This window comes from Nuphar pumila, chromosome 5 (assembly GCF_984573655.1).
Source record: "Nuphar pumila chromosome 5, dmNupPumi1.hap1.1, whole genome shotgun sequence".
NCBI classification, from domain to species: Eukaryota; Viridiplantae; Streptophyta; class Magnoliopsida; order Nymphaeales; family Nymphaeaceae; genus Nuphar; species Nuphar pumila.
In genome coordinates, this window is record NC_143253.1 from 45,551,232 (window position 1) to 45,556,643 (window position 5,412).

Sequence of the window (5,412 nt, forward strand, 5' to 3'; positions counted from 1 at the left end):
TTTTGCATTCATTTACATTTCATGTGCATTTGCATTTCATTTTGCATTAATTCTGCATCCATTTTCTTCCCCTTCAGGTTAAGGCATAAACCTGAATCATTTTCCATGATTTCCCCCAAAATTCTCCAATTTCTATTCATATCCCCGTTCAGGATAAGGGGTTAATCCTGAAAATCAGACCACATACCTCTAAATATGATGGTCTTTTTCATTGCAAGTCCAATAATCCAGTCCTCAAACTAGCCATTCTCAAAACTTTCAATCTCAGTCCTTGCACTGTCGATTTTCAAAATTCAATCTTCTGATTAAAGATTTTTCTTTAAGATTCGAACTCGACTCGAACTTCTAATTCTCCTTGAGATTCGAGTTTCTACTCGAACTTCTAAATTTTCTTTGAGATGCGAGTTTTGACTCGAATTTTCCAATTTTCCTTTAAGATTCAAGCCCCGACTCGAACCTTCCAGCTTTCCTTTGAAAATTTGAGTTTTAAACTCGAGTTTTCTCTCCTTTAAGATCTGAACTTTCAAGTTTTCCGAGCTCCGACTCGAACCTTCCAGTTTTCCTTTGAAAATTTTGAGTTTTAAACTCGAGTTTTCCTTTCAAGATTTGGGTTTCGACCCGAATTTTCTCTCCTTAAAAACCAAACTTCCTAACTTTCCTTCAAAGACTCGAGTTTCGACTCGAATTTTCCTGTTTTCCTTATAGAACCCGAGTCCTGACTCGGTCGTTCTTTCAAAACCAACTTTTGAATTGGACTTACCTTCAAAATTCAGCATTGTGCTAAGACTTACTTTTAGAATTCCAATTTCGTATTAGATTTACCTTTAGAGTTTAGGTTCGTGTTCGACCTTCATTCAGAATCCCACTGATGTGTCAACTCGGATATCAAGCAATTTCTTTCACCAAAGATTCCAAGAATATTTTTCCAATTTGTCATTAAATATTTATTGATTTCAAAATCTTTATTACACAAAAACATTACCTCAGAATACCTCCAGTATTACTTTCGAAAGGACAAAGCTTTTGCGAAGAAGGATTCAAAATTCAAGATCTTTCAATTGGCCAACCAAAAGGATGAAGAATAAATCCTCGATATGGCTAGCAAAGGAAATTCAATGTTGTTGCAAAGCCATAAGTGATTGATATTGATCGCAGTCAATGACACACTTTTAAAGATTATTCTTGGAAAATAAAGCAGTCGAAATATCCTGGGTGATACAGAAAAATCTACTCAATCTCCATATCTCCTCAATCACCTAAGCTGCAATTAAATATCTGCAAAAGGGATCTCTCAATTGTCGTCAAGATGAAGGCAAATTAGGCGAGTCGACCCCCGGGGCCAAAAAAATTTTGAATCATCTCCAAGATGACGGAGTTTGTGACGGATCCTTCCAGGGAAAGTACAAAACACTGTCGAGATGAAGGCAGATGCGATGAGCCTCCCGACAAACCCTAAAAGATATTTAATTTCTGCTATCATCAAGAGATTTCCAACCAAAGAGCCAATAATCGTCAATATAATCCCTGAGAGAAAAGAAGGATCGGAACATCTCTGAGATGAAGGAGTTTGTGACGTACCCTTCCAAAAAAAAAGAGAAAGAGAGAAAAGTCAGGGCATCTTCAGAATGAAGGATGATGTAATCCCCGAATACCTAAGAAAGCTCCAATTCTGTCAAAAAGAGAGTGCAGAAAGATCATCATGAAAAAAGAATCCCTGGATATCAGACTGCCGAATCTATCAAGAATCTTCTTCAATTTTGTGAAATTCTTTTATTAATATTCTTTCACCAATAGCTCTCACAATATCAAAAATACTTTCTTTTCCGTCCCTATCAAAGAAATTGATAGCTTCCTTGAAAGAAAGCCAATTGTAAGCAATTTGAATTTGAATCTTGATTCTACGGAGTTAGCCCACTTGGAGGTAATACTTTGGGTAGAAAAGAGAAAATATTTTTGTACCGATATACATCATTGTTTAGTATTTTGAATCAACAAACAATTTTTAACATTTTGGCAATATTTTCTTACTATCTTGACATGAAATAAAAAGCTCAATGCCTATCTTGACACATTCTGGCATCACCTTTTGCCTCCTTGAGAGAGTAACCTTTATCATCTTTCGCGTTGTTGAAAGATTAGCCTTCTCTCCAAAAGGATAGCCTTTGTCGTCTTTCGCGTTGTTGAAAGATTAGCCTTCTCTCCAAATGGATCACCTTATTCATCTTTCGCGTTGTCGAAAGAATCACCTTGTTCCTATGGATCACCTTATTCATCTTTCGCGTTGTCGAAAGAATCACCTTGTTCCTATGGATCACCTTATTCATCTTTCGCGTTGTCGAAAGAATCACCTTGTTCCTATGGATCACCTTATTCATCTTTCGCGTTGTCGAAAGAATCGCCTTGTTCCTATGGATCACCTTATTCATCTTTCGCATTGTCGAAAGAATCGCCTTGTTCCTATGGATCACCTTATTCATCTTTCGCGTTGTTGAAAGAATCGCCTTGTTCCTTTGGATCGCCTTGTCATCTTTCGCGTTGCTGAAAGAATCGCCTTGTTCATTTGGATCACTTTATTCATCTTTCGCGTTGTCGAAAGAATCACCTTGTTCCTTTGGATCACCTTGTCATCTTTCGCGTTGTCGAAAGAATCACCTTGTTCCTTTGGATCACCTTATTCATCTTTCGCGTTGTTGAAAGAATCGCCTTGTTCCTTTGGATCACCTTGTCATCTTTCGCGTTGTTGAAAGAATCGCCTTGTTCCTTTGGATCGCCTTGTCATCTTTCGCGTTGCTGAAAGAATCGCCTTGTTCCTTTGGATCGCCTTGTCATCTTTCGCATTGTTGAAAGAATCGCCTTGTTCCTTTGGATCGCCTTCGTTATATTTCACGTTGTTGAAAGAATTCATCTTTTGCGTTGTCAAAAGAATCGCCTTGCTCCTTTGGATCGCCTTGTCATGTTTTGCATTGTTGAAAGAATCACCTTGTTCCTTTGGATCGCTTTTGCCATCTTTCGCGTTGTCGAAAGAATTCATCTTTCGCGTTGTCGAAGGAATTCGTCTTTCGCATTGTCGAAAGGGTCGCCTTATTCCTCTTCAAGAAAAATTGTCTTATTCACCATCCAACTTACCATTTTCATTTCCCGTTTAGGTTAAGGGTTAAACCAGATTTTTTTCTGTAAAAGGTCATCTGTTTTAAAAGCCATCTAGTCCCAGTAATGAGACGTCCAAGATCAATCCCTTTTCAAGCTTTAGGAAACCCCCTTTCTTCCTTTTGCAAACCCCTCTTGGATTTATTGGGCAAAATTCGAAGGTCTCATCATGGTTTCTTCATTTGAGGATTCCGTTTATCGTCCCCTTTCAGGTTAAGGGTTAAGCTTGAACCTCATTTTTTCATGAGGTATCGTCCCCTTTCAGGTTAAGGGTTAAGTCTGAGCCCCGTTTTTTCACGAGGTATCGTCCCCTTTTAGGTTAAGGGTTAAGCCTGAACCTCATTTTTCCATGAGGTATCGTCCCCTTTCAGGTTAAGGGTTAAGCCTGAGTCTCGTTTTTCCACAAGGTATCGTCCCCTTTCAGGTTAAGGGTTAAATCTGAACCTCATTTTTTCATGAGGTATTTCATTTTCCGTCCCATCCAGGTTAAGGGCTAAGCCTGAGCCTCATTTTGAAGAGGTGAATCTTCTTATTTGTTCTCTATTCCATATCTATCATCATCATCTGAATTAATTCTTCCACACCCAGCCAGATTTTTCTAACTGGGGCATTTTATAGCCCAAATTTGGTGTGTTTTCTTTGCCACTAAGCTCGGCCTTATACCGACTTAGTAACAAAGAGGGGCGTCTGTAAACACCCCAAATTTTCACCCTTATCCAGTACTTACATTTCATACGTCATTCCATATCATTGCATATATTCTGCAAACCATTTCATTGCACTGCATAGCATTGCATGTCATTACATCTCATTTTTGAGATCCAGCACTTCTGTTTTCAAAATATTTAATCCAGATTCGAGTTTTAAAACTTTTCTTTCAAAATCAATTTTAAAACTTGGGTTTTTAATCAACATTCTATCATTTGCCAACCGTCAGGATCTTATATTTTGAAATGTTTTCTCAGAAAACAATCTGGATTCGTTTTAAACTCAATTTTCAATTGATTTCAATTCTCATATGAGACTCATTTAGGTGATGTCACTTCTGGATTTCTTCATTTATCAAATTCTTCAAAAATTTCAGAGTCCTAGTTGGATCAGGACTCTATCTTTTTATTTTTTTATCTTTTTAAAACATTTTCAAAACTCTATTTTGATTTTAAACCAGTTATGGTCATATCCCTTGTCCATTACCACCATGTTGGTCATATCCCGAGTTCCAGTTCGCTTGAGACTTTATTTTCAAAGATTTTGAATTTTAATTATTGATTTTAACCTCTTTTCAAAGTTATTTTCAGTGTTTATTTTAAATTTCTTAAAACCTGATGTGGGTCCACTCAGTTGGCGCCATATCCAGAGGAGTTCTGACCCAGTTGGAACTCTATACCATTTCAAACCTTTCAATCTCAAAGTCTACTTTTGAATCTCTTTTGAAAAACCTATCATTTTCAAGTTCTAAAATCGTTTTTAAAAATTCAAGTGGGGCCCACTCGGGGTGGCGCCACATTTGAAGAAGTCAAGGTTAGACTAGGGTTAGTCATTGTCCTAGTTAGGCTAGCGGTTTAGAGCAGTCAAAATCAATTTTAAAAATCCATTTTATTTAAGTTTTAAACCATTGGTTTTTAAAGGTTTTAAATTCAAGTTTTAAAAACCAAATGTGGGTCCATACTAGGTGGTGCCACATTTGGACTTTCTAGGGTTTAATTAGGTGTTAATTAGGGATTAATTAGAGTCCATTTAGGTTAGAATTCTCCAAAAAATCGTCTTCCCCATGTGGTTTATCAAAAACAATTAAAAAGAGTCCAAAAAATCAAAACTCTTCCTAAACAAATCCAAAAAAAAAATCTATAAATAGGGGACCTAAAGAGGGTCAAAGAGAGCTTTTTTCTCTATCAAATTTTTGTGGCTTCTCTCTCCTCTCCAGAACCTCCACCTTCCTCCATTGCAGCTGCAGCCCCAAGGGATATTGAAGACTTTACTTTCTTTTAATTTTCAGTCATTTAAATTCAATTAGTGATGTAAATTAAATGTAATATTTGGAATAAGATTTACATTTTCTGCTTAGATTAGGATTTGCATTGCATATAGATTAATTCTGCAAATTTTAATATCTGATGAATGCATTATTCATGCACATATTACAAATCCACTATGGTCTACACGAATGGCACGTGCACTAGCTCTTATGGAGTTGACAAACTCGGTGGAATTTGTATTTATGGCCATAGTCAGAATACGAATAAGACCCAGATTTATGATCTTCGT